Genomic DNA, 5,101 nt, shown 5'->3' with positions numbered 1-5,101 from the left:
TCGTGGTGACCTGCGTTATTTTTTAATCTACGTCAGCGACGGTAAAAATGGGGCTTCGTCGTCCTGTTCTTAACCTTTGTTGGAACCAATTTTTAAAATGTCATCTGACTTTACAACGGCCTGAGCCTGGTCTGGGGTGCTTTTCGTGTCCAGAACGGGGGCTGGAGCGCCCTGCCCAGCCTTGTAGATGCAGAATCCGCCTCCTCCCCACCTTCATCATCCAGGAAGGTAACGCTGTGTGTGGGATGGGAGCCCTCGCAGGCTGAGTCCTCGCCTCTGGGGAGCAGGTGGGCGGGGCCGGGTATGCTAGCTGTCCCCAGGCCACTCCTGACTGCCATTTCCTCCTTGCTGGACCTCACGTTCACTGCTAGTTGAAATGTACAGTAAAGGAGGTAACAGCGTTCTAGCTGTTGGACTTGCACCATGAGCACACCCTCCCCTTACCCTTCGATGGGGCCACCTGCTCAGGGCATCGGTCTGTCTGCCTGATTCAGAGGCCCCTGTGAGCACTCTGGGTTCTGCCACCAGAATAGCCAGGCTCTCTGTCTTCCTTCTCTGCCCCCCGCAGGTTGCTGGGGTCTCCTTCACGCGCGTGTCCCCATGGGACAGGGTTTCAGTAGACCCCCACGCCAGCACCTGCCTGGGCCAGGAGGCGGGGAAGGAAGTTTGAGTGGGCAGAGGGGCCAGTGTGCAGGCCAGGGTGCTGAGAGTGTGGTCCTGGCTGTCTGAGTCTCAGTGGGCGCCACGTGGCCCCCAGACTCCACTCTGCCCCCCAGAGGGGCGTGGCCGCCAAGCTACCTGTGTTCATCCCACACCAACCAGTGCAGGTGGGCACTCATAAGGACCCCTCTTCCTGGGAGGGCAGCTCTGGGAGCCCAGGAGACCTCCCGCTTCATTTCTGCCCTGAGGGTGCTTGAAGCACAGTGACCAAGGCCCGCACCTGTGTGTGTGTGCTGCCGTCGCTTTGTGGCACGGGCAGTCAGGTGGTCAGAGGGCCTTTGGGGGTGAAAAGTGTCAAGAACCTTGTTTATAGAGCTCCCACCAAGGTTGCAGAATCCAGCCACCCACTTCCACCCTCTGCCGGCAGAGGGCGGGCGTCGGGGCCCCACCCTGGAGCTTGCACACATCCCCGCCCTGCTCTGGGGTGCTTCTGTAGTGCACAGGGCTCCGTGCTAGTGACGGCGCTGGGCCTCGGGCTCTGTGCCCTGGGCGCGTCTGCGCTGCCCCAGGGCCAAGTTCCACAATCTCGGGCTCCTAGTGCGTGTGTCTCCTGCTTTACTCCCGAAGGTGCTGATCACAGCGCGGGTCTTACAGACGCATCCTGCCTGTCTTAAGAGGTTGTGCTCGTGACCCCACCCACCACGTGTTCCTTTGCTTAAGACAGAGCTTAATGAGTTCACTTCAGTTCTGACTTCGAGGCCATTTCCAAACTTTGTACCAATGGAAAGCTCTTCCTAGAATTTTCTTTTTAGATCCTGGCGGAGTAAACAGGTGTTGTGAAAGCTTTCCCGCTGTCCCAGCCCTGTGCTCAGAGCAGGGGACTCCCGCTGATCCCCCACTGCAGGCGAGCCCTGGGTGGGGCAGTCCCCACCCCACGCTGGGGCAAGTTTCCACCTTCTGCATCTGGAAGCCGGTTCTGGTGGGAAGAGACTCACTGTCCTGGGCCCCTGCAGGTCGCCTGGGGAGCTGGATGGCAAGGGCCCTAGCCCTTCGGTGCAGCAGAATAGGGCGACATGAGGAGGGCCCTCCACTCTCTGCTCTGTGGTAGCCGGCAGTCTGGGGAGGGAGCGGGGGCGCACCCCACCCCCACGCTGTTCTGAGCTGTGGGACAGGGCCTCTGGCTTCCATCCACTGTACTTAGTTTCTGGTGCAGGACTCAGCTCCGGGCACAAGGGGGTGAGTGCCGGGGGGGAGGGGAACAGAAAGGGAGAATCTGGCTGGGCGGCAGCGGGGACAGGAGCAGAAGGTGCCTTCGTGTACCCGCAAACGTGTGGGCCTGGGGTCCCTACGGGTGGCATAGATGTTCCTCCTGGGGACGGGGCGTGAATTCCTGATGTACATGTAGCCTCCGAAGTGAAGAGTGCGTGGATGGTGTTTTGGATGCTTCTGACTTTACAGCGGCATACTTTCCCATGTAGGATTTTAGGTGGGATTCCGGCCAATGATTGCAAGACTGGACCGACAGGAGGGTTGAGGTGCTGACTCAGAGCCCAGCTGGTGCTGGCCTGGGCCTTCCCGGAAATTTAACTCAGACTGTGGAGGCTGTGTGACCCCCTCAGAACGAAGCACGTTGCCCCTGGGGCCTGGCTGTGAGGGAGGGCCGGGGTCTCCAGCCCCCCTGCCCCGTGCACGTGTTGTAAAGTCCCTGCCAGCTCTGTAGCGGCCGTGTCTGTATGCTGGTCCTACTGACTTATGATTCCATAAATAAATCTTTTTCTGGCCGTGGTGTTGAAGTGCAATGGTTTTTCCCCCCGCAGGGATCCCCCAGTAATTATCTCCTGGTACCCGAAGCCCCCTGCCACCAGCCGGCCAGCCTGGAGGTGCTGACCACTGGAAAGCATGGGAGCTGAGGCCGAAAACCTGTCTAAGGGAAAGAGCTTGCCCCAGCCACCCACAGGGCCCAGGCCCGTCCCACCCACTGTGTTCTGCGCCCTGGGGGCTGGCCTCTAAGCTCCTCCCCAGGGCAGGGAACCCAGGAAGGCGGGCTCCCTTTCCCAGCGCCCCGCCCCCACCGCCACTAGTCTGGGGACCAGCCTCATCGCTGACTGATGACTGTCACTGCTCCTGCTTCTGGTGCCTGGTTTCAGTCCCTTCGCACGTGGGTGGTGACAGCCCGTCCTACAGGCTGGGCAGGTACTGTGCTCCCTCCATGACTCACCCACACCTTTGGGAGTGACTCCCCAGCGCCGGCCCATAAGGCAGAAGGGTGAAAACACCTTGAACTCGGCCCCACTGTTGGCCCCTCCCTGACACACACACACCCCGCCCCCCCCTCCCCGTTATCTGGCCTGCAAGTCTCTTCCTGTGGACTGACCTTTGTGGCTGTAACACATCCACAAATGCAGTGGCTCAGAGCAACTCTGGACATGGGACGTGTGCAAATAGGTGGGCGGGGCCGGTTCCTCCAGAAGGCTCCAGGGAGAATCTGCCCCACCTTTTCCAGCTTCTAGAGGGTTCTGTGCTCCCAGGCCCCTCCCACCTCTTCACACCCCTGGTGTGGCCTCTTCAGTCCCACCCTGGCCCCTGCCCCCTCTTCTAAGGACCCTGGGATCACATTGGGGCCCCCAGAGGGCCTGGGATCACCTCTCCAGCTCAAGACCCTGAGCTTAATCACATCTGATGAGTCCCTTTGCCGTGTAAGGTCACAGCCACGGGTTCCGGGCCCCGGCCCAGGGATATCCTGGGGGACATTATTCAACCCACTGCCTCCAGGGATGAGGGTGGGCGTGAGGTCCAGCAAGTCCTGACACGGTCCCCTTTCCCTGTCTGACCCTGCGTGAAGTGTCCAGCAGAGGACACGCACGGCTTTGACCCTCACTCCTGGCGCAGGCGTCCCCCGGGGTGGGCGGGAAGGCCGGCCTGGAGTGCAGGCCCCGCCCTGGAGCCCACTCACCAGGGTTTGTCAGGCTGCTCCTGGGAGAGAGCCTGGGCCCCACCCTTGCGCTGCACTGGTACAGGGCAGGGGTGCCCTACACTGGTACAGGGCAGGGGAGCCCTCCCAGGGGCAGGCGGGCACAGGGAAAGGGACAAGGCAGGGGGAGGGGGACAAGACACGGGGCAGGGTGTGACCTAGCTGGCCAGGTGGGTCAAGCGGGGGCATCTCTGATCTTTTCCAGGTCAGAGTTCACCCCACAGATTGGGCCCCCTGGGTGTTTGAGGTGTGTGGCTTAGCTTTGGGCAGGGGTGGGCCCCCCTGGGCTGGGTGCCAGAGCCGCTGCAGCAGAGGCCGGGGCAGCTTGGGATGGACAGGTGAGGGAGGCCAGTCCCAGGCCCAGCAGAGGTGAGCTGGGAGCAGTACGACACCAGAAAGCCCCGAGTTAGAGAAGAAGTACGCCCTCCTCCGTTATCTGGTCCCTTGTCAACTACCTGCCAGGGGCCAGCCACTGCGGACTCTGCCTGGGGTCAAGTAGGGGAAGTAAATGACCAAAGTATCCGCACCAATAACCCGGGCTGACAAATCAACGTGCGGGGGGGGGGTGGGGCTCGCTGCAGGAGGGGCATGTGTCCCGTAGTCCCGAGGGGTCACCTGGGTGTCTGTGCAGGGCTTGCCCCCATTTGCGTCCCTGCCCGCAGTGGGGTCAGCAGGCTTCTGGACGTTTGCCAGTGGAGCAGGACAGAGGCGGGGCCCAACATGGTTTCTCTCTGCTCTTCTCTCAGTAAGAGTGTTACCTGGACGTTTTAATAATTGTGGCTCCTCAGGTCTTTGCCCATTTTACTATAGGAGTTTTCATTCCCCCCCCCTCACTTTTTTTTTGAGAGAGAGAGTGCATACAGGAGTGGGGGCTTACTAAGTGCTCCTCCCCTCACCCCCTCAAGTGTTGTCTGCTTCTCCAGGACAGAGAAGACTGCTACGGGGGCCCAGCAGGGGGCGCCTTTCCCAGCTGCCTTTAAGTGAGGCCCCTCTCCGCCCAGAACTCTCAGCCAATGTTCCTCTTCCCAAAGCCTGACCTTGCATCCCCATTCCTGAACCGGGTCAGTGCACCATGCAGGCCCCGCCTCTGCCCTTGCGGGGCGGGGTGGGGGGGGTCCCTGGCACGCTCCCCAGCTCCGAGCACACCCCACCGCACCCAGCCTCGGAGTGCTCCCAGAACATGGCACCGCGCAGATTGCAGCCAGCCGACAAACAGGGAATCAGATCCACGTTGGCCTAGAGATAGAGGAACAAGTAATTGATGTCTCTTGTGCACTGGACACAATTGTTGGTGTGACTAACCCGTCATTACCAGCTGGGGCGCGCCAGAGATCCTAAAGGAGCTGTTCAGAAGTGGCATCAATGCAGTTTCTGTCCGTGCAGAAGCAGGGACATGGCTCCAGTGCACAAGGGCTAGAAAAAACTAGAATTCTAGGGGCACCTGGGTGGCCCAGATGGTTTGTGTCCAAC

This window comes from Hyaena hyaena, unplaced genomic scaffold (genome assembly GCF_003009895.1).
Source record: "Hyaena hyaena isolate Hyena2069 unplaced genomic scaffold, ASM300989v1 scaffold_254, whole genome shotgun sequence".
In the NCBI taxonomy this organism is placed as follows: Eukaryota; Metazoa; Chordata; class Mammalia; order Carnivora; family Hyaenidae; genus Hyaena; species Hyaena hyaena.
The sequence above is the reverse complement of the archived record's forward strand: the minus strand, read 5'-3'. Positions refer to the sequence as shown.